The following is a 25,530-nucleotide window of genomic DNA, read 5'->3' on the forward strand; positions in this document are numbered from 1 at the left end:
ATATAGTAAGTGCTGGGAATGTATCGAATAACAGGAAAGTCACTTTAGTGCACTTGTCTCTGACTGAAAAACTTCCCCACCACTGTCTGAGCTGAAGTAAAGCCCAACCATCTGGCAGTGAACACAGACTAAAACAAACAATGATGATTTTTTAGCTACTATTTGACCCAGTCCCTTGTCCTCCTCCTGCCAGATGTTCAACACAACTCCTGTCATTTACCTCACATTGGAGAAACACCAAGTTCTCTAGGGCCCAAGTAACTCCTCTACATCCTCTCTCAAATTAGTTGCAGTCACACGTGTTAGAGGAATAGTGATGGCAGGTGAGACATGAGTCGTAAAACGTCCCGTCTCCAGGGAAGGAGGCTGAAGATTACCAGCTCAGAATGGAAACCTCGTTCCCACCCCCTCAGGAAACCTGTCTGCAGTCGTCTACTCATCAGGAGAGGTGAGACAGAGAAAGAGGAAACGACTGAGAGGGGATCAGCAAGTTTCTGTTCTATAAGGCAGAGCTGGCCATTGTTCTCAGTTTGTCCACTGAGACAACGTGATCTCATCCCTACTCGTCATTTTGTGCCACTCAAGCAGAAGCCCCTGGCTGTACCATAATGACAGAAGCCTTTTGCGTAATATCTTGACGCAGAAGATTCGCGCGTGGTTAACATTAGGCTCGTTCGAGATGAGCCAGGCCTGCGCAGAATCCATCACCGGCGATCGGCGCTAAATGCATGCTGGTTAGATTTGTGTCCGACTTAATCCCGACTTGCTCTGACGTCATGCACACGTGGGCAACAAGAACCTCACAAGATCGAGGCGGCCGCTGTTTTTACGGGAAACGCCTGGCTGTCGCCTACTCAAAGAGCTGATTGGCTCTTAGTTTTGACAGCAAACACCACGTGTTGTAGAAACTTTCTGTGTAATTGTAATATTTAACACTAGATTGTAGGTTATTAGTGTCATGTTGCGCAATGAAGATTTCATCTGTTAACAAACACATCTTGTGTGGTTGATAATAATAATAATTTATATAGCACTTATCAAAACGAGTGCTCATTACAAAGTGCTTTACAAGGCGGCAGACATAAAAATAAGAAAGGACAGAATCCAACGCCAGATACCTGCACATTTCCACATATATTTACAAACAAATATAAATAAATCAGAACGTGGTCTGCAAACTACAAGTAGCCTACAGATCGGGTCTAATAGGATGTAACTTTTCTTGTGACTTGCTGTAAATTCTTTGAAGGCTGCTGGAAACGGCTGGAAACTGTCCAACTTGACCGCAGCTTTTTGTCTCCGCCTCCCCGCTGCTGCCGCCGGATCTCGTCTACTTTCCAGGCGAGGCGCAGTTCATCTCGAACGAGCCTAGTGCAACACGTGGTTAATGTTGTGGAACTGTCGTGGTAAGGTTTAGGCAACAAAACTACTTACTTGGTTAGGGTTAGAAAAAACATTTTCTGTCACTTTTCAACACGATAAATGTATTCCTTGAACACTTTTTAAAGCTTATACGTTTTAGTTCTGCTAGTTCAGCGGTTCATTCTGACCATTCGATTTTAAAAAACATTTCCTTTGCAGCTGTGATCAGGGTGACAGACGATAAAGATTCGGGGCGCCGCCTATGAACATATACCTATGCACCTTTTATTCATGGCTACTGGCTTTACTGTTTGAAAGTTTGCCTTCAATTAAATTGAGTCTTTTTCTTTTTCCTGTCAGTTCTCCAGCCTCCGTCTCACCCTTCACCCCTCCCTGGCTTCCTCTGTATCTCTGGCTTTAATCAGCCTCTCGGTGTCCAAACTGAGAGTTATGTTCAGCCTGGTAACCTGAGGATGAAGGCCTCCCCGGGGCCTCAGTACTCCTTCCTTGGGCTTTCCGCTCTGGCTTGATGGGTGCAGTCATCTTTTTTTGCGCTCTCTGGCAGGTGGGCTCAGTAAATGAGAAAACCATCTGACACAGAGACGGACATTAGGTGGGCAGGAAAGCGCTGATATGGGGTTTAAACAGAGGGGAGGATAGTCTCAGGGCTTCTCCAGTGATACCTGAAACATCTGAAGTGATTGTGTGACATCAACAATTAAATGAAAAGTGACTTTTAAGTATAGTTAATAGCACTAATCTAAAATAAAGAGTTACTACATTGGTTGACAGAAACAATATGACTAAAGCAGATGTTGTGTAAGCTGGGTGTATGACAGCTACCCCTCCTACTACACAAAAAGCAACACAATTTAATAAGCTTACACATCACCCACACATCACACATGCACTCTGGGTATGACAGCAGACACTTGAGAATCCGAAACGCGTTATTTAAGCTACGGACGTAAATTAGAATAAGTGAACGTTGACTTTTGGCTTTACACTGGGACATGAACTTCTGGGTGAAAGTCTTTGTTGGTTGGACCCGTCCACCAGCCTCGATGTCCTCCCTATGCGAACTTCCGCAGACTATTATTACAAATTTATTTGTGGTACGTCAAAAACAAACGTAATCCGCGACAAAATACTTTTCTCTTGAAACGTAATTCACAATTAAGTTTAGTTGTGTGGGAACGTAATTTTTAGGAGACCGGGCTGCTCTGTGGTAATGCTGACTCTCTTCTAAGTTTACACAATTCATCCTTGTACAGCGTCCTAATAGAGCGTCAAATCATAACAGAAGTCATCTCAAACACGCTTTTCATATAGAGCAGGTCTAGACCGTACTCTAGTTTGAAACAGTTAAACATTTTGTAATATTAAAATAAAGAAAATCAGAGCATGTTGCAGCTTGGTGTAACATCAACGCTGGTAAAAGCCGGAAGACATAAATTCTATTGGTTGAACTTCAGGGAGAAATGTGTCACTTTGTACAAATTCCTGACATGGAAATGTATTTTTAGGCGAAGGCCAATAGTCAATCTGTCTTTACGAAGGACAGTTTCAGTGGTCTCTGTTGGAAAAAAGCATGAATGATTTTGAAATATGAGCTGTGGTTGGACATGTCTACTGTGTGTGAGTCAGACTATGCATTCATCAGACATCAATCACACCATCTAAGAGATGAATTCCAGCAGAGCTGCTGAGGCGAGTGTAACAGGCAACTTTGACCAAACGGTGAGAAGTTTGAGCATCAAATTACCTGTTGAAAGACTGAATACAGGAAAAGAAGCCCACATGGATTCATCATTTCAAAAGTTTGACCTAATTCCCCAGTCTTACACCATCTCCATGACAATGACACTTTTGTTTTTCGGTGTTTTGATGGTGACTTTGCTGGAGGTCTGCCTGTGAGGCCTTTGTGTTTTATTCACAAAATCTAATCTCACAGGGTAATCCAATTGTCGTAGTACAATAAAACGTCTTAAACTACTGTACATCTGTCGAGAGGGACATATAACACTTTTCTTTTATAAGTTCAGGAGCACCCACCTCAGTGATAAAGAATTTGATGCACCACATAAATGTATGTGCGGATCGGGAATGTTAGAGAATAAAGGGTATTTTATATTTGTTGTGAATTCTTCATACTCAGAGACTTTTATCTTGAAACAGTGACTTTTATTTTGGTATTATGAGTTGTAAAAGTAGTAGACTAACTGAACAACCGACAGACATTGCCATCCCAAGAGCCGAGCTGCTTGTGTCGGTTGCAGGTGTTGTGTCCTTGCAAACGAACCTGTCCCTTCCCCATGTGTCAGCAGAGAAAACCTAAGCACAAATAGGGAATTTTGTCATGAAACTACTGAATTTGGAAGATAACTTATCTGCACAAAACAAAAACTGTGTAGTAGTATCAAGTAGGGAGTGCTCCACAGGCAGTATTGAGGGGAGGTATGATCAATAATTCTCTCAATGTACTGTATATATGGCATGTGAATATTGCATTAAGATAGACTTGAAAGAAATCCTAACCTATCCTTAAAGATCCCATATTATGCTCATTTTCAGGTTCATACTTGTATTTTATATTTCTAATAGAACATGTTTACATGCTGTAATGTTCAAAAAACACATTATTTTCCTCATACTGTCAGCCTGAATATGCCTGTATTTACCCTCTGTCTGAAACGCTCCATTTTAGCGCATTTTGACGGAATTGCAACATGATTGCATTGCTAGGCAACAGCTTGGGTCCATGTGTACTTCCTGTCAGTTGATGACATTCACATACACTGCAACCAGGAATAAACTGGAACACATTTAGTAATGTTAACGTTTAAGTCTGTGAAAAGGGTCTAAATATTGTATATTCGTGACATCACAAATGGGCAGAAATCTTGACAGTATTCATTCCTGAATACGGGCTGTGTGTATTTCTCGGTGGATTGAGTGTTTTGATACTTTCACAGTATTTATATAGGACTTAAGCCTGCTTTATAATAAAAAAACATGAAAATCTCACTTTTTTATAATATGGGACCTTTAAATATCTGTGTTAAAGCAAAAGGTTATTTTTTGTGTGTGTTTTGCTTCCATTGTTTTACTCTAACCAAGCTTTAACATATCTTTTTGAATATATCATTAGCAGGCCTAATGGCTACTTACTAAATTTGCCTGCTGGCTAGTACTGTAAGCTTGACAAAACCAAGCGTGTGTTTAAGAAAACTGTGCTTATTCTTCTGTAGCTCCAACTTTCAGCGCTTTGATGCTGAGAATACAAACCCCGAGGGACTACAGCTAAAGACGAGACAGTTTCCTGTGTCCCAGTAACCTGAATTTGAAAGAAAAAAAATCTTACTATATTTAGACCATATTCAAATTAATTTGCAATGTTAATGAATGGCTTAACACCCCACATCACAACAATCCTTTTCAGGTATAGGTTCTCGTTTGAGTACTGTATGTACAGCATGTTGAATTCTAGCTACAGTATGTTGCTATATTTGCTATGTATAGCTTCAGAGTAAATCTGAGGAGGCGAACGTCAGGATTTAATATGCACATTAAGGGGTAAATGCCAAACCCCATCATGGAGTGTGAGTGACAGCAGAGACTTTATATTCAAAGTATAGGTGGTCTAATGGTGTAATTAGCTTAGGTGTCTCTCATTCAGGATCACTGAGCAGCAGACGTATTTCATTGGAGAGATTGAAACTAGCTATTAATCTCACGAGGACATGAGTTGTCGAAGCTGTGTGGTCTAACGGGTCAATGATGCAAAATGTACAACCTGACAGGGATGGACAAAGGAGCACATTTTTTTTATTAATCACCATCATTCATTTTTTTCTCCAGCCCCCTTCGTCCTAAGGAGTGCTGAGAAATAGAACAACTTTTATAGATCCTCGTTTTTCAGTGAACCATGATTAAGTTTTATTGTAAGAATAAGCAACAAAGGGCTTAATATCTGACTGTAAGTAAGTAAAATGACATTTCTAGTGTCAGCGAAGCCAGCAGTGAGGTGTCTATCAAAGACACAAAATGTCAATAATTTTCATTTGGACCTCTCGTTCTCTGAGCACGTTCAATCAAATTCCCATTGAATATTGATAAAAAAACAAACATTTGACCCTATCTAGTGTTCCTCATTCATTTTAATGAGTTTCTGAAATGATACTCTCCTGTGAGCATCTGTCACTGCTCAATTCTCCTTTCCACACAGACACCTTATCTGGCAATGGACAGCGAATGGCATCGTTTCCCCCCCCCCAAATACAATTCCATCTCATCTGGAAGGCAATAAAAAAAAAAAATAATCACATTCATTGTGGGTTTGTTCTGAAATGTTTCTGTTAGCAGGTCTGATAGCTCCATTACAAAGAGGAGCAAATGAGAGTTTAATGTTTTCATTGCACCCCACAACCTCTAACCTTCACTGCCAGAGCAGCAAGGAGCGCTGCGTTGGCTTTGGACTCTGCAACCTTAATGTTTAATCTTATGATCGCTATAAAGCACATTAACTTTGCAGAGGAGGGGTAAATTTAAAGAAACCTCAGATTTATGCTTGAGATATTTCAATTGTTCCCCATATTATGATACTCAGGTTTTAAAGACAGCATAACTTTACTGACATTGGGCAAACCCTGTTATTAATATCCATTGTAAAGCTGCTGTAATCTATATATCAACAATGGGCCAAATCACTGTGCAATTTGAAATGGTTCAGTGCGGGGCATTGTCCCTATACCCTATATAGGTTCCCTCCAGCCTTTTGGCATCTTTCAGCTCATTGTTTTAGTCTTAAGATACCAGCAATTACTTTGGTGAATTCAGTGTTATAACTCATAGAGCTGATGACCAGGGCTACCAACATAACACCCAAGTTGTACTAAACCATATTCCTTTTTTAATGTTGAACAAAATGCTGTACATGCTGGCATAAATTGTCAGCTATCAGCAGTTTACATCCAGACATACTGGCATCGGTGTTGGTCTTTAAAGTCCCTATAACCTGAACCGTAGGAAAGTGATTGTAAAATGCTTTAAAAGTTGCTTTATGTAGCTTCTTTGAAGTTTTATATAAGTGTTCTCACACATGGTATTGATATACCACGGCCTTGTTCACACTTGGCATCCATATAGTGTAAATTACAGGTGTGAATTCACACATTGAGGACGCATTTGGATCCAATCACACAAGTCATATTCACAGGTAGCCTCTGTAGTTTAATGCAAATGCACTCTAGACTACATCAAAGGACCAGCTAGTTGTTGAGTGCTGCATGGAAAACCCCTTGGCTGATTTGTGTACGTCAAACAAGTTAGACAAAGTCCTCAGTAAAGAGGTGTATTGTTTATGATTAGCTGTGGTTGCAGTTTCCCGCATACAGTGTGATGCATATGAGATGTATTCTGGTGCCAGCTGATACACATCTGAATAGTCCTATATCTGAACACAAAACTGAGATTTTCATTCTCACTGTAAAATGTACAATTATTTAAAATGTAATTGAAATAATGTGCAGCATGTTGTAATTTGTTATAATCAAGCTGTTCTGTGTTTTATTAATGAAACAGTGTTATTCTGTAGCATGTCAGACTCTATAGCACAGCCACAGACTGTCAAGACAGAATATTACAGTAAAACACAGTGGTTCCCAGCTGTCTGACGGATGCACACCGCGTTAAAGATGAACTCTTAGTACCCTTTCGTCAACACCACCCATCATATTCCAACTGACTTTAAACTTTACGTTGTTTAACACTGTTAACTATGTAAAGGTGTAGGCTATATTGTTAAAGTCAGGGTTGGAAATTAACTTGTTTGTCCACCTGCCACACAATATGCAGTGTACCTTTTTATAAATATGTACTATAAAAAAATCATATCAAATCATTTCTGTCTTTTCAAATTAATTTATGAATACTTTCACCCTCTCACCCTCCCCATCATGATCCTCTTTGTCTACAAGTGTCTGTCTGAAGGTTTACAAGTAGTTGCAACAGCTGTTGTTTGTCAGCAAACCTTTTTTTAATTTTCATTAAACAGCAGCTATGCATAAACATACCTATTTGTTCCTACTCATTTTTTATTTTACGCTGTAGTACATTTTCCTGTAATTGGAACCAAGTGACGTAGCTGACACCATGAAAAAACGCCCAAGACCAAAAATACATAGATGTATGCAAATGTTCACACATTAGGCCATACGCAGCATTTTTCCAAAACAAATGACAAAATGCTTTAGAAACACAAAATTGCATAGATCAAAGTAAAATACAATATTTAAAATAGTAATACTAGTACAAACCTACCTTTTAAAACTGTTAACATTCATAACCATAACAACTAACAATAAATAACTCAACATATAATATTTGTGAGGGATGTGACTGACATTTTGACCTTGCTTTAATAACAACTGAGAAAAAACTGAATAAATTCAAACTAAATGAGTGTCTGTCCTCTCAGCATTTTAAACAGGCTCATAAAGTGAACAGCACACCTCTTGCATGACAAGATCTCTTTCTCTGGCAGATGTGTGGTGGGTCATTTTTTTTTTAACAAATGACCATCTGCTTGGCCAGTTTGGGTTATGAATGTGTTATATAACTGGATACGGCGCCACTGCTCAGCCTTGCCTCCAATTGTTTTTCCGGTGGCCACTCGCAGTATTGCAACAAATAATCCCCTGCGGCCTAAAATGCATTTTCCACACAGACCAACATTGTAAAATAGCTGTCTGTAAAACTTTTGACAGGACACCTCCAGCTATAACCATGGTCAATTATTGATCTTTTTATTGTATAATTTTACACCATGGGGGTTTGATCTTTGTGAAACTTTTCCAAAGCCCAGAAAGTCAATCGTTTTCTAAATGACGTCATTGCTGTGAACAAGCACTCTACACACGTTTGTGTTGTGTCTCGGAAACGAGGATGCTTGTGAGGTTAAAGCAACTACTGTACGGATGTGCAAAAGTTAAGGAAAACTGAATAACTGACACAAAGGCGAGTCTTCTTTTTCACAATCAATGTATTTAGATTTTGTGGTTTTGCGTCTCATTTATTGGTCACTTGTTAACCTTTGCTCCAAAAAAATTTCAGAATTTCTTGATTTACTGATATGACACTGTAGACAATTTTTCATAAATTCCCCCAGTCACAATTTTCTTCAGAGTATTTTAATTTAGTAAGTCATTTAACTTATATGTGATACTTTATGTGATCTGCGTGTGCCAGCAGTGTCTCATCCTTTGGCACTGATGACTGAAGTTTGTCAAGCCTGAACTAGCATTTGATATTATGACACGTTATGGCAAACATGACACAATAACAAACAGAAAGCGAAAGGTAAGAGGTAAGAAAAAAAGGTAAGCAAAAGCTTTTATTTCTCTGTAGGGTCCTGTCTATAATGTTGTCAGACACTTATAATAACAATCCAAGCCTGTCAGTGGCAAAAACAAACACTTTTACTGAACGTAAACTGACTGTACTCCCTCAATAATGGACCCATTTCAAAAATTGTTGTCCCCATTAGTCACTCCAGGTTGAAAAATAACCAAGTTATCCTTTAACATCAGTCTATAGTGTCAGTGTCGCAGTCGCCAGATCCAGAATGCAGTTTGCTCGTTCACATGGACCAGCTGGACCAGAGGTATGATGTGATTAACACTACTGCACATATTCAGTGGGCCGGAAGTAACCCGCGAGCTAGAGACTTTTTTTGGTGTATGCACAAGGCGAGCAATTCTCATTGGACTGAATAGGCACCATCTCTGGGTCCGGTATCCAGTTCTACAATACATCCATGGTTTGGGTTGAGGACACCAATGACCTATAGTCCTATAAGGTTGAGCAGCAAAGCCTGCTGGGTCTTAGACATTTGCCACATAGTGGATGGCATTTAAGGATACAGTATATGCATATATTTCATTATTTACCTCTTGCAATTGTCCCTAATATTACTTATGTTTTGAATTCCCTCACCTTGGAAAGCACTTTGTGCTTATGGCTTGAAAAGTGCTCTATAAATAATAATATTATTTATTACTACTAATAATAATATCTTACAACTGCCAGTGAATATTACTGAAAATCCCACATTTGGGTTTTAAAAATGTAATCTTGTACATACCTCTTTACAGGGTTTGGCTTAGAGGGCTTTATTTATGTGAACTAATGGTGCATATGCTCAAAGGCACACAGCATTTTATTGCCAGAGGCGTGCGGTGCATGTGCGGTGCAGATGGAAATGGGAGGAATACATTTTCACTCAGTGGCATCAGTCATGATCGATCAAATCACCTCTTTTCCGTCCCATTAAAAGCAATGTCACAGTTATCTGACAACTTCAAGATGGAAGAGAAAAGTCACAAAAGCAGACCCAAATAGAAAAGACACAAAAGCCCCCTCCTGGAGGGAACAGTGTCCTTGTGTGGCAGGTGCAAAACCAATATCATAATAAAAACTGAGCTTAAAACCATTTGCTTGTTGAGGAACTTATGCCATAAGTGGTTTCATTCAATTAGGCAAATATATAAACAGAAGTCAGCGGAAAACCACTGGAACAGTTTGACAGAGAGGGCGCCATGCAGTATTCAGCATATGACATACAGTATGTTTTTCTCTGTCTAATCCCCGTCATGGTGTTGGACACATCATTTACGCCACCACAACCACATGTGTATACAGTAGTCTACTGTTGGTAGGATGACACATGTTGGATGGTTGTGTTCTTCTACATAGGACGTCTGTAGAAAAGTCCGATTGGTTAAGACATTCCAAAAGAGTTTGTAAGCTCTTGAAAGGGATCTGTTTACGTAAGCATTGCTCCGTAAAGCCACTAACATTGAATATGGCTTTGTGCATTTTTCCTGCTTGAATGTTACTGACACAACCATTAGTGCACCTTTTTTTTTGCATTTTGACACTGTAATCTATACGATACTCAAATCAAACACGTCTCCCCAAAATTACATTAATTTACAATAGGGCTGTCAATCGATTACATTTTTTTAAATTTTTGCAGTTTTTATTTAATTGTGATTAATCACAAATTAATCCCACATTTTTTTATCTGTTCAAAATTTACCTTAAAGTGGCAGTAGGCAGTATATTTTTGGCATCATTGGGCAAACATTCCATAATAACCTTTCAGCATATTGTAATTCAAGTGTTCTGAGAGATAACTAGACTTCTGCACCTCATCATGGCTCTGTTTTCAGGCTTTAAAAAATCTAGCCCGTGACGGGAGACTTTGACCAATCACAGGTTATTTCATTGAGAGAGCGTTCCTATTGGCTGTGCTCCGGTCATGTGACCGGAACTTGGCGTTCCTTCACCAGATTTCACAATGGCGGCGGCGTCACAAACTTTCTCATTTTACAGCTAAACTGCACTACAAGATGATTCTGAAAACATTTGAGGCGAGAAATAGGCATTAACATAACATAATATTGATTCATATTTGATCAGCGCGGCCTAGTTTGACCGTTTGGTCGGACTTTGCGAGTGATTGAAAGCCGGCTCTCATAGACGGCAGCTGGACAGCGGACCTCAGATCAGCTCTTACTGCTTGTTTTCCTCCGGTAAGTGAAATCTTGCAGATGCCCTTAGGAGCATCGGAGGACACGGAGGCACATGATTTTTTTCAGGTTACCTGTTTCATTACTACTGTCACGATATAGCGACCGTTTTATAAAAATAACTTTTTTTTAATCATATTTGCTCCAATCTCGCCTACTTCAGCTCCAAATGGAGATTTGTCAAGTATTTAACATGGGAGTGAGCAAATATGCTGCTTTATGCAAATGTATGTATATATTTAATATTAGAAATCATTTGGCAACATGATGTTTGGCAAAACAACAACAAATATTGTCCAGAAACCCTCACAGGTACTTAGTTTAACATAAAAAATATGCTCAAATCATAACATGGCAAACTGCAGCCAAACAGGCAACAACAGCTGTCAGTGTGTCAGTGTGCTGACTTGACTATGACTTGCCCCAAACTGCATGGGATTATCATAAAGTGGGAATGTCTGTAAAGGGGAGACTCGTGGGTACCCATAGAACCCATTTTCATTCACACATCTTGAGGTCAGAGGTCAAGGGAGCCCTTTGAAAATGGCCATGACAGTTTTTTCTAGCCAAAATTTAGTGTGAGTTTTGAACATTATTCAACCTCCTTCCCAACAAGCTAGTATGACATAGTTGGTACCGATGGATTCTTTAGGTTTTGTAGTTTCTTATGATGCCATATATCTGCACTCTTCCTTTAAAACTGAGCCCGCTACAACTTAAAAATCTCAAGTTGCGTTAAAGAAATTAGTGGCGTTAAAAGTCATTTGCGTTAACACGTTATTATCACGTTAACTTTGACAGCCCTAATTTACCACTAATATGTCTAAGCAAATATGTTTTGTATGTAATGCCACCCACATTATGTTTTTAACACCATATTGAATTTATAATAAAAAAGAAAAGTTCACTGTCAATGTATGCCATTTGTTTTACTACAGTATTAGTCTGACTCACTGAATGTATTGTTATTGTTTTGAAGAAATACAAACAAGCCAAATTATTTCCCCCCTTTGCCAGAATGATAATGTGTGGAGCCAGACCTTTTGACTCTGGCTATACAAGACTACTCCTTTCCTGCCAACCAAAGCATGATGAATTTCTTATTGTTATGTGCTCAGAGCACTTGGCTATAGTTAAGGAAAGACGGTGGCCTTGTAGAATATTGAGCTAAGACATAAGTGTCTACAGCCAAGCTAGTGGCTCTGTGAGGCTGTACTTAGGCACATCAAATATTAATGTCTGCAAAAATAATAACATGCTGATGTTTAAGAGATATAATGTTTATGCCACATTAATCCTGTAGCTTGGTGTGTTAGTCTAATAATATTTGACCAACAGACTGACAGAACGGCTTGGCCACACCACTAGCATGGCTAAAACATTAATGTTGATTTGAGGCACAAGATGGGACTAGTTACTACTGTAGTAGATTGTACTAATAACCAAAACCACCATCTGTTGCTAACATTAACCGTGTTTAGCTGAGGTGTAATGCTGGGGTCAAAAAGTTAGTGGAGCAACTATGAATATTTCAACAAAGGGCAGCATTGTAGCCTGGCTGCAAACCTTTGATTCATTGCCAACATCTACAATTTTAAAACAAAATGGTATAAAAAGACTTTGACAAATGAAACTAGGTTATTGTTTACAGTCTGATTAGCAACTTGAGACACAAGAGTGCAACTGAATTGTTTCAAATGTAACCAGTTAATTTTAAGATAATAAAAAGCTAGATCTTCATCAAACAATAGCCGATGGGTTCCCAGATTGCATTTCGGGCCAATACGTTCCGCCTCTTTGTCTCTCCACACGGACTGTTTACCTGCATTCAACCAAAGCCTGCTCAAACACGATTAGTCAAACGGAAACCAGAACGCTTCCGATACCAAAATCTTGTCCCGTTGCCTAGATTCTGCTTATGAATGCTTGAATGTTTATAGAGATTAGCATACATCCAGCTTGTGCTGCACAATTAATCGAATATTAATCCCGAACACAATTTTGGCTTCCCACAATTAAATGAACATGATCGTTGAGGTGAGATATTGATGTTTAAAATGTGCGTTCTGCTCATAGAAACTGCTGCATATCAAATCAGGCGCTTCCTAAACTAACATCGAGCCACCAGCCGGCGATCGAGATGTTTTGGCTTCACTTTTTGGAGATATACATATATTATCTATACAACCAATGTGTTTATGATTAAATTAAGAGCATAAAATTGTTTATTTAGCCATTATTGTTGCTTATTTTGCTCTTGAAGTGCATCAGATTGAAGCATTTAACTTTAAAGTGTAGCTAACAAAGGGGTGGGGTGTATTTTCTCATATCAAAATGTATTTAGCAGAAAAATAATTTCAGTTTTTTTCCAATATCGTGCAGCATTTGTACATTAAGAGGGATGTAACACTATCTGCTGTTTTCTATTCCTTTCTATTTTGGTAAATCAATTAATAATTCAAGTGAATCTACAATCCAAGCAAATGGCATTGGATAGTGAAAATCTTAATGTGTACAGTGTACCTCATATGTGGTGAAGTCTTGGCATGCGTTATTGATTGCTCAGGTTAAACTGGTTAAACCAAGTATTTGTTGAAGGATTAAGTTTAAACCATCTGCACCTCTGCAGCTTATTTCTGCCCATGGCCTCCTGCAATGTGTTGGGTACAGAAAGAGTCTTAAAATACCAGTGACTTGAAGCTGGCTGTTTGTACACGCGTGTGTGTGTGTGTGTGTGTGTGTGTGTGTGTGGGCGCTCCAGCGTGAAATGTGACCTTGCCTTTATGGTGAAGAACAACAGCACAGGTGTGTAATGTGATAGATGCGATCTCCTTACCAGTACGCCCACAGATCAGCCGGGCCTTTAGCACTGCCAGATTTCTGTTGTAATGACTGTGGAGATGAATGAACAATTTGTCATTTGTCACATCAGAGAAAAAAAAAAAGCAGAGTTTCAGCGAGGTAAAAGACAACAGAAGCTCAACCGAATCAAAGTCAAAGTCAGACGTATTGTCTTACAACTTTGTGATTTTCTAACTTTGTTACTCACTCTACTTATTCCCTTTGTAGTTTTAAAAGAAGCTTTTAAAATGTTTTTTTTTAATGACATAAGAGACTCCCTTTGCTCAAGGACAAATAAGGGTAAATCAATTGTTATAGGATAGGATAGACGGTGCATTTAGTTTCTAATTTAATAAATTTTTTAATGATTTAAAACAACAACAACAAAAATGTTTGAAAAATATAAACACATATAAAACCCAGTCAATTAATGTATCTGAGTTAGCTGTGATAGCTGTCAGTAATCCCATTAGGTGGTGTTGAACTGGTTCACCAGTTCAGCGATGTAGTCCATGGACTAATGGACTCTCGATACCATCCTGCTAAACCCACAGACTGTAAGAAGTGGACGTAGTCACCGTGACGCCACCCACTGGTTTGTGGACTACGGTTTTGAAGCCTTGAGTTCCGCATTTAGGCCGTTGCCATCTTGGTGACACCAGAGGGTGCAACCGACCTCTGAATAAAACATTTTTAGGTGACCAAATGTTACAATTAACTTTCATGAACTGAAAACACACTGTGAAAGGGTTAAAGTTCTAAGACGAAACAACAGACAACTCCCAGACCGGACAACACCGTGGCAGCGACCTTTCAATCACTAATTAGCCACGTCCTAAAGCATCCCCTGCTTTATGGTCTATTTGACTCTAAATGGGACCATAACTTACTAAATGAACATCATACTGTATTGAAGAAGACTTGAAACTAGTGATTGAGATCATAAACTCATATTTACCATGTTCACTGAGGTAATAAATCAAGTGAGAAGTAGGGTCATTTTCTCATAGACTTCTATACAACCAGACTTCTTTTTGCAACCAGAGGAGTCGCCCCCTGCTGACTGTTAGAAAGAATGCAGGTTTAACGCACTTATGCATTGGCTTCAACTTTTCAGACCGGGAGATTGCCCACTGGCTAAACCTTGTTAAAAGTTCAGGTCAGTTCAAAACAGTAGGTCTGGATTAACCCCGTAGGGATCCCTCTGTTTCTCCCATTCCTTTGTGCATTAGTTAGTAATTAGTGATAAGTTTGTGTTAACTTGATTAAGCACACATTTAGTAAAATACACATTGTAAGCATAGTATAAACTGAAATAATTAAGGCCTTTAAGCTAGGTTAGATTTTAGGGTTCTACAAGATAGGCTTCAACATTAGGTAATGCAGATGTTGCATCATTTTAGTTTATAATATGCTTTAGTTATGCATATATGGCTGTAACGATTAATAATAATATATTTTTTTAATTTTGTTTATAAATTGTCGGTAAATAGTAAAAAAAAAAAAAAAATGCCCATCACAAATCCCCAAAGCCCAAGTCGTCAAAACCCAAAACCCAAAGACCAACAAATCCCCACATCAAAATAGAATACATTTTCGGTCAATTAGACTAATTTATTCATCGATTAATGGTTTCAGCTTTAGATGCTTGCACTATTAACAAGCCATGTTGAGCAAAAAGAGCACATTTTTGTCAATTTTAAACAAATAATCTTACCTTAAGGTAAGTCAGTTTTTTTTTTTTTTTCCAAACTACTGTTAATCAAAGACATTTCACTCAAACTAACCTGGAACCTTTGGGCCCCATGGGTGGTCCGGGGGCCATTTTCTACAGTCTTGCAAAAGGGAAATAAGAGGTTGGATCTACTTTCTGTCAAGTCTCATCTGAAATCATAGTCCATATAAGAGCATCTTCATTGTGTAAGGATGTTGTTACGGTATCATGTCTGCATGTGTGCAGTATGATCATCCAGGCACATTGCAGCAGCATTACATTTTATGTGTAATTACACAGATCACAGAACTCTCCTGCTGCTGTAAAAGCTGTGAATGCCTGAGCCGTGTGGCGTGCGGTAGTAATCACTAAAGAATGAGCACATACTACTACTCTGCAGCAAAGACACTGGGGACAGCTGTCATTCAGATGAGGACAAATGTAGGTCACTGTTCCTTGTGTCTTTGCTGAGCAGAGCTTGATTAAAGCTGCAACCTATGGCCTAAGATCTCTGCCCAGCCCTCACTGCCAAGTTACACAACATTTGACTTTTTTTTTTTTTTTGCAGTTGTGAAGGCTGCGTGATTCGATATCCTTCCTCACCGAGAGTCCTTGCCCAGCGCCACCCTGACTCCCGTTTAGAACAGCAGAGACTGGATTACCCAACTGTCAATCAATCATATGGATGCTGATGCAAGCCCACCATGAAACATCCCAGACAGATGGCCAGCCACTACCACACGCCTGCACCCCCCACCCAGCCCTAACCCGGACCTAGTCCCTTGGTAAGAGACTGTAAGCTCCTTAGAATTTTTTTCATGCTTATCACTAATTTAGGTCTTTTCATCAAAGCGATCATGCTCCTATTTTTGCACCAGTAATGACACTTATGACGCCCTCTTTGCGTATAGTTAACAGCTATCATACGCTTCATTTACAACATTTAACGGTCATGCAACTGTTAGGAAATGTGCAAAAATGTCTTAATGAGTTCATAAATCCGCGGCTGTGCTTAAGACAATAGCATGCCAGGGGGCTGAGCAATGGGTGTATTTTGGGGCAGGGCAGCGACCCCCGACACCCGGGCCGGCAGGCAGCGGAGGAGGAGGCTGAGCCAGAGCAGGTGTCTCTGCTGACATCTGCTTCAGTTCACTGGGGAAACACAAGCACCCTGCAGCTACAGCGCTGACAATGCCACTGAAGTGCCCCGGCTCCATATAAACAAGGTAGAGTCTTTCCACTTACTTCTTATGGGATCTGGAATTATCAGGTTGAGGAGTGAAGACTCATTTCTTTTGCAGGATTTTGTTAAAGATTGGTGTTTTTTTTTTTTTTTTTTTATATATGTTCGAATTGTGCTATCAGCAAATATGACTTTTCACTGGGAAACTTTGTGGTTAACTTTCCTTTATTACTATTTCTTGCTTCTGGCACTTCTATGTTCCATGTTCATTTCCAATGTGGCAGTTTAATCCATTAAAAACGCACATTTTCATGGCTGAGTATTAAGAGGATTCGACCCAGATCTCTTACAGACATTAAAGAAAGAAATCGTTGGATGTTCAGTCTCATGCAATATTGATGCTGTCATGTTTACTCATCAACCCACTTTCTGCTGAATCTAATCAAGCTGACAAGACAAACCCACAAGGCTGTTGATTCAGACACGCTATTGATCCAAGTTTGCGTTCCATTTACCCGAGTGCATTTTTAAAGACTTTGTAGTGTAATTAAAGGCTCTGTGGACTCCCTGACCTGTGGTTAGCAGATGTAGCCTATATATTTTATTCTCACTGTCAGCTTATATAAAGCTGACAGGCTTTCACATCACAATGCCATACTTTGTGTGTTTGCTATAATCGGACATTGATCTTCCTGTGCGCTCCTCAAACAATGGATTGTAATAGGACAATGATATGATGGCGGAGTGTGGAGGCGGCGGCAGGAGGATGATGTGCTGTGATGGATTCGTGTTGACCTGAGGATGAATGAAGGGGGGGGGGGGTGGCTGACAGGAGTACCTGATAAAAATTCTGAGCATGCACTGGGGTGGTGTGAATCCCAGTCCATATGTGTCCTGTAAATGAAAGAAGCTGTCGTCTTATCGCTGTAAACTGACCTATTTCAAAAACTCAGAGAGAACAGAGGAAGACTACGATGAAGAAGGCGGTTTGATTTTTAAAAAAATAATAAGTGTGCAGCATTTCTGATCTTTACTGCTTCTTCGGTTTGGAGGTTTTAATGAGCCCAGTGCACAATAGGAATGATATCGACTTGTGTTTGGGGAAGTATGCCCTTTCCCTTTCCAATGGCTTGCTCTTTTGCACTTGTGTTCCAGACATAATTTGATTCTGCTCACACACACACTCTGTCTTCCTAACCAACAAAGTGCCACTGCTTATCTCTTAGCAGCCAATAGGCGCCTGTAAAATCCAAATGTCAGGAGGTGAAATTGATCCTGGGTTATAGACAGCTTTGTGTATTTTGACAGATTCAGGTGTCTTTCTGCAGGTGTTGAGTTATGGGTGTTATTGGGAGCAGAGCGGCAGCAGGGTGTCCCCTGAGCCTGTAGATTAGAGAAGCAGGTCTGGTTTGTAGAAGGGTGCATAGTAGAGGCAAATTGAATCAGTTTACCTCTAAGCAAGGCATTTAATATGTGAAGATGAAATGTGTGAAAGTAAAAGAAATCGTGAAATAGATGATGCTATAAGCTTGGTGACGAACTACCGTATAGCTGGCCGGCTAACCGCTACACTCCTGTAACATGGCTGAACATGCAAACAATGTGAAATGTGTCTACAGGCAAGCACACAATGTTTTCTTGGACTTTAAATGGAGCTGTTCTTATGAGGAAATTTCTATTTTAGCCATAGTTAGTACCAAATGACATATAGTTCTTTCTGGGAAACCTCCTGAAACAACTATCAACATGTTATTGTGAAATCATGGAGTTAGTTAGAACATTTAAAGGTCCCATATCATGCTCATTTTCAGGTTCATACTTGTAATTTGTGTTTCTACTAGGACATGTTTATATGCTGTAATGTAAAAAAAACAACTTTATTTACCTCATACTGTCGCCCTGAATATGCCTGTATTTACCCTCTGTCTGAAACGCTCCGTTTTAGCGCATTTCGACGGAATTGCAACAGGATTGCATTGCTAGGCAACAGCTTGGGTCCATGTGTACTTCCTGTCAGCTGATGACATTCACATACACTGCAACCAGGAATAAACTGGGACACATTTATAATGTTTACGTTTAAAACTGTGTCAAGGGTCTAAATATTGTATATTTGTGACATCACGAATGGGCAGAAATCCTGACGGCTTGTTTCAAATGCAGAGTTTCTGAATACGGGCTGTGTGTATTTCCCTGTGGATTGAGTGTTTCAATACTTTCTTGTTTTTAATATGTCCCCTTTAATATGAAGATTTATATTTAGAGATACAATTTAAGTGATCAATTTTCCCTTTTTTAATTTATGTACTGCTCAATAAATAACTTGTAGAAAATGATCATGAATTAGCTTGATAATGCACAGGCATAAATAAGCAATATAGTTTGTTATATAGCTTTTATAGCGTCTCACCCACACCGTGACAAATAACGGTTAAAGTGGTGTCTTATGGAGGCTGATCCTCAGACCAGTGGGCTTATTTGTGGAGACGGGGGTCCCTCCAGCCTGAAGTCATTGCTGATCTGGCATCAGCCTGTCTGGGGACAGGATTAGGGGGTGAGTGTAGAGGTGAGGACTTGCAGATAGATCAACGGCCTCTGACTGAGCCTCACATGCAAACAAGCGCATTATCAGCAGGACCAATTTACCTAACATTGCTGAACACATGTCCACTGTAGATCGATCCGCTGCTTAATCCCCTCAGTGCAGATCCTGGAATATGATGCGAGTACTGCAAGTATATGAAATGTATGAGATTTAGAGTGCTACAGGAATGAGTCCTAAAACCCATAAAAGTTCACATTTTAGCACTTCCGGTTCCCTCGTCTGGAAGTCAATGGTTTATTTTAATAGGTTTTTAGTTAGGTGCCTGAAAAAAGGGCTGTGGTGAACACAAGCTGAAAAGATTTTTACATTTTTTTCAATGATATAAAATGTCAGTAAATATCCCAAATTTTGAAGCTTTTGTGTCTTAAAAAAGGTAGTTGTTAATAAGCGGCTAATTGAGACTACTAAATGTCATCCCGCCTAGGGATGCACTGATACCGATACTGACTCAAATAGCTGGATCGGATATCGGTGACAATCCGGCTGATCTATTTAAATTCATTTCTATGTTTATATACTGTATACATTATATACTGGAATTTGAATTCCTATTTAAGTTTTTTTTTACCAATTTGTTGCTGCATTAAAAAGGTTTTCACCTGAATCGTAATTCCTGTTAATTTTGAAGTTGCTGGTGTACATTTTATTATTTTAATAAGAAATAACAATTCACTAAATTTAAATCTATGTATTTATTTGTTAGATTTTGTTTTACAGAGTTGGGAAAACAAGGTTTAAGTCAAACCTGATGTCGCCTTACACATAAAAGAATGATCCAATCTCTTCCACACAGTGAGGCTTACTGCTTATTAATTAAACACTGGTATCGGATCGGTACTCTGTATCGTCTGATACCCAAAGCCCAGGTATCACTATCGGGACTGAAAAAGTCTTCCGCCGAATGCATTCACACTTCAAATATCCTAAAAGTGGTGTTCATTTGTGGAGATTATTTTATGGAACAAAACATGTAAGTATTATAAACGTTTGTTTGCCACAGAGCTTATTTTCTGCAATAATCCAAAACTCAATGGAACAATCCCATTGGGTTTTTGTCGAGAGAACCCAGGGCGATGCTAACTTCCTGGTTGGCCTACTAAAATACATCATCCCTGGAGCACACTATTGGTAAACCATACAAGTCATGTGCTACAATGGCACAGAGCTCTCTCTTTTTGGAGATTTTATTCTATAGTGATTCCCTTGATCTCTTTGACCGGATATGGTTTATACTGAAGGGAATATAGTAAATGGACTTGCATTTATATAGCGCTTTTCTAGTCTTCCGACCACTCAAAGCGCTTTACACTACATGTCAGCATTCACCCATTCATACAGGATCTAATCTACTCATTCACACACCGATGGCTCAACCTTCAGGAGCAGTTTGGGGTTAAGTATCTCGCTCAAGGACACTTCGACACTGGTGGGCGACCCTCTCTACCTCTGAGCCAAGAGGTTATTTTATTTCCTGGTTAGCCCAATAGATTTTGTTCATTTATGTTATTATTATTGTTCAGAACAGCCACTTATTGCTTTTTAGAGTTAGTCCATGTCATTGTTTTTTGTTGCAAAAGCCCAGCTTAGCTCTTATCCTGCTTATGAGAAATCCAAATAAGATAGCTGGGATATAGTGTAATTAGATGGGATTCAGAGCATGTATACACCTTATCCCATCTTTGTTAATTGAGTTTCTGTGGCAATAGCCAGAAAATCTGTAAAGCTTGTTGGTAACTAATTAACTAAAATAAGTAAATGGACTGTTGTCTGGAGCTCTTTGTGCAAGCACTGCAAAGAATGGGCAAGTGTAGGTTGTGTAGTCAGATGGGGTCAGTGTACTGTAGGGGTGTCCCCGACTAAGAATTTACAAAGTCGATTGGTCAAGTCAAGCCTATCGTCAACTGATCGAATCATCTTTTTTTTCTTTTTTGCTCATTGATGAAAAATACTTAAAACAACAAAATGATTGGCCGAGATACATGTGACTAATGCTTAGCTGTTGTGTCAGAGTTATGGACAGCGCTGTTGGTTGTGCGTGTAGTGTGTGTGTGTGTGTGTGTGTGTGTGTGTGGGAAGCTGAGGCGCTGTCCGTAGTACTGAAGCATAGCGGAGATCAATAGAGAGACACAATGACAGACATTGTTTTATTCTCTGTGAATGTAGCCATATGTTAGCCTTTCTGAGGCTATCAGCAACATGCTGCTCTGATGGTCCTGCAAATTTGTATATTGCAACTTAGTCTACATGGTGATTTCTTCACGCACACTAAGGAGATTGATTGAAAGCACATGAGCTATTTTCAAATTTCCATTAACAGTATTATTAATAGGCTGATATTTATACCAAAATAGGCTATATACATATGCTAAATATCAGGATTTATCATGAGAAACCAAGCAATTCTATGTCAAATCAGACATCCAGCACCCACATATAGCCCAAATGGAATGTACCTTTGTTTCATAACCACATTTTTGGTCGACGATTTGACTGAGATTGGAAGTCAAATTAGACTCCTTAGATCGAATTGTTGAATAGTCGACTATTCAGGTTGTGCCCTAGGTTAGTGTGTAGTGTTTAAAGGAAATTTCAGCAATATTTAATGTTAACAAGCTGTGACATTTGGTGTCATGTTTCTAGCAAAACGACAAATGTAAGTCCAATATGCACTCTTTTAGCTCCGGTTTTGGTCTCCACCAACTCCTGAGGGAAGTATCTGTCTCTTTAGCTGCTAAATGCCGCACTATGTTCTCCAGCCAGTCTCTTAACTGTGTCTGTCTGCTGTTTTCTGCTGAGCAGGTATGAGTTCAGTGGCTTCATCACAGCTTTTTAGCTGAAAACAAAGTTGATGAGAGCAGTGAGAGTGAACCAGAAAGAGCGACCACAAGTAAAGGATGCTCAAATCTCCACAGAACTGAGGGGAAGTGCTGTGTTGGGAGATAATTTTCTTTGGGTACGTCACTCCAAGCGACCCCCTTTCACATCACATGTCGCAATTTGATCCACTGTGAATATAAAAATATTGATTAGTGCAGCTTTAATTGAACGTTTTGTGTAGAGGTTGATCAGTTTGACCTTTGACCCCAGTGGGATCAGTTATCTCACCCTCCAATCTGTCCATACTTGGATAGCGCCATGTCTCTGGGGAACACAAAAGAGCCTCGATTAGAGCCTTCACCCCCCCCCCACACACATCTATCTATGGCGACACATCTTTAGGTGTGTGTCAACAGCTACTTTGTTTTAGCTCATCGCCAAAGAACCCACAAAGTGAAGTTTTGAGTCAAACTGTTTTCCCAAGTCTTTGAGCGTGAGTGGATGTGAACAAGGGGAAGGATGAAAGGGGAAGGTTAAATGGGGGGTGAAAAATGCCGTTAGCAAAGCCTCTTTGAGGATGGAGGAGGAGGCTGAGGCACACATACACTCACACATGGACTCATGCGTGCAAACACACATGCACACGTCCCTCCAGCAAGCAGATACGCAGAAGATTTAGTTCCCTTTTGAATATGTAATGAGTTTAACATGCATGATGAGCCGGTGGTTGATTCCTGGTGAAGCGGGCTGTGATCCATGCAGCACATTCAGGATTATCTGCCGCCAGAGATAACGGGCAGAACAAAGCTGGGGAGGGCGCTGCGGGCGGAGGAAGCCCTCGCCGCTCGGCAGCCGCTAGACCCTCACAGCTATTTGATTGGAGAATTCCCCCCACATTACCTTTGCATGCCTCCAGGCTGCACTCCACTTTTGGGGGTAGGCATCCTTGGGGGAGGCAGTGTTGGCTCTGAAGGCGACAAAGCATTTAGCAAGAGAGAGTATAGGACATAACTTCTCTTAAAAGCTTTGCTTTTCCTTGATCACAGTATGGTATCTGATAAACTGAACAGCCAAGAAGCTCAGCTGTGAGAATAAAGATGATGTGTACATCACGATAAAGACATATTTAGATATTTGCTTTTATCCTATAATAGTATCTTTATGGGTACCACATTGCGACGGATAATTGAACTGTATAATCTATGCCATATGGGATGTGATTTAAAGGGGCACTCCAGCAATTTAGTATTGCACTTGAATCTGGGTGATCATTAGAGACACAGGAGACCGCTGTTTTAATTCATTTACCTAACGTAACTTAACTTACGTTGTGTACGTAATGTAGCCTACTTTACTACGTAACAAACATACTTATTTGAACCCAAACCATGACCTTTTTCCTAAACCTAACTAAGTAGTATTGTTGCCTAAACCTAACCAAGTTGTTTCCTGTGAACACGGAAGTTTACTTTGTAAAGACAGTGTAGGAATGTAACAAACAGAAATTGACACGTCCAAAACTGACTGAAGCGTAGCGCTACTGACCAAGCTACCATATTTTGACCAGTTGGGAGTGAGAACATGTTTTTAATAACACCATATTGTATATCGTAAATACATACAAGTGCACATAGTTCAATTGTCAATTGTTAAACAGAATGCAAATACATTTTAAAACATGCTGTAGCACATTGATGAATGCTACGGTGTATTAAACAGTCGTGTACATGTCAGACTGACTGAGACCACAGTGTGAGTAGTAGAAGGTGATGTTTAACACACATTGAACCATTTTTTGCTGTAGCAATACCACCAGTGTAAATATTTCATATGGACAATTGAAATTCTGGGTCAAGTCAGGAAAAATATAGATTCCATCTGATTGATGGTCACATGGGCAGTGTTTCTGAGGAGAAGCAAATGAAAGATTGACTATATGAAGCCTTTAGCAAAGTAACACACGTCCTTTCACTTCACTGCTCTTATAGTTCTTACCAGAGAATCATTGTGAAAGTTTAATGACTCACATTTTCAGCTGGAGTCTCTCATTTTAACCTCAAGCCATTGTGGTGTAAGATGATCGCTGCATTGCTGCATTGAGAGTCCCACCGTTTAACTTGAGAGGGACCTTATTACAGGCAATTCAGAGCTTCTTTTCAGAGCCAGCGGCACCGCTGACTGAGGCTGTCCAAAGTTGAGTCGGCTGTTTCTGAAGAGGTGTATTTTCTATCAGGAACGTTTCAAATGAAAAAATGAGGGCTTCTTGACTGGCATGTCGACGCCGGCTAAGAGTAATGATTTGGCTTTTAGCTCCTGACTCGAGATGAGACTCTCGACAGCGGCAGCCATCGGGTACATTTCTGTAAAATGATCCTCAGCTTGACGACAGCGTGTCAAGAGAGTCCTAACCTTAAAAAAGTTCTAAAGAGACTGAACAGCATCTCAGTTCAAATATTTGTATAACGTTGAAATTGACAGTTGCTATTATTTCTGCTATCCATACTGGGCCCATTACAGAACACGATCCAGTGGATAAAACGCCAATCAGGTAAAATAGGAAAGTGCTAAATCAGTCAAGGCTTCTTGTGTGTTACACTTGTTTATTCTAGAAATGAAATTAAGGTTTGTTCTGTTTTTCCTCTCTTAGTTTTCTCTGCCATCTTTTAACAAGATCTGCAGCGGTGGGTGAGGGGGAGTTTTAACACTCAGCCTTCTGTTGCTTCCAGTCTCCTGCTGGACTTGAATAACACAGTGACCTAGTTAGGAGGAAGCTGATGATCTCCCCCACCTTGTCATCAGTGGCCTGAGACTAACGGATGAAATAATTTCTTTCTATACCCAAGGCAAAGGAAGAGTAGAGCCAGGCCTGTAGCCCAGACTTGTGTGACACATAACGGCTCTGTAATCACGCCGAATGCAAACGATTCGGCTCCCTGGCGGCTTGGCGCTGGGAGCTGGCAAAAAAGAAACTCCACTCATCTGGCCCCCGTCTTTCTCTGGACCGAGCTAAAGACCTGCCGAGAGGGAGGCTTCAACTCGCTACAGTCAAGTGCTGTTGGCAACCAATTAATGTTAGCAAAAGGGGAAAAGAAGGGTAGGAAAAAAGCACCTTGCACAACACTTTTCTCAGGCTCCTGTTTCCATGGGCACAAGCTCTCCAGGGGGGCTGGTGTCAGATCGTAACAGGTAGCTTACTCCACGGCGCGACCTCCTCTGAGCTCAATTACATCTTTGTAGGATTTAATTTTTTCACTTATCAGCTGCAAACTTTGCAACCTGAAGACTGCTGGAATGTGTGATTTCTCCTTTTCCCCTCAGGTCTGGTGGTTATGTGAAGGTAGATTCTGTTTGAGAACTCCGATTTTTCTTTTTTTTTTACCCCCGTCTCCTCTTTCTTAGAGAGGGAGGCACTCTG

General features: G+C 40.0%; 1 long non-coding RNA gene across 2 annotated transcripts in view; it reads left to right on the forward strand.

Annotated features, from left to right (window-relative positions):
- The window catches only part of LOC141768996 (uncharacterized), a 37,302-nt gene extending 20,154 nt beyond the window's left edge, over positions 1–17,148 (forward strand). The window contains exon 3 of one of the 2 annotated variants that reach the window (XR_012594238.1): positions 16,079–17,148. This is a non-coding gene — a long non-coding RNA (uncharacterized LOC141768996). Of the gene's footprint in view, positions 1–5,590; positions 6,018–16,078 lie in introns of those variants that run through there. The other variant, XR_012594237.1, reaches the window with a different exon arrangement.
- The last annotated feature ends 8,382 nt before the right edge of the window (positions 17,149–25,530 follow it).

Source organism: Sebastes fasciatus, chromosome 6 (assembly GCF_043250625.1).
Source record: "Sebastes fasciatus isolate fSebFas1 chromosome 6, fSebFas1.pri, whole genome shotgun sequence".
In the NCBI taxonomy this organism is placed as follows: Eukaryota; Metazoa; Chordata; class Actinopteri; order Perciformes; family Sebastidae; genus Sebastes; species Sebastes fasciatus.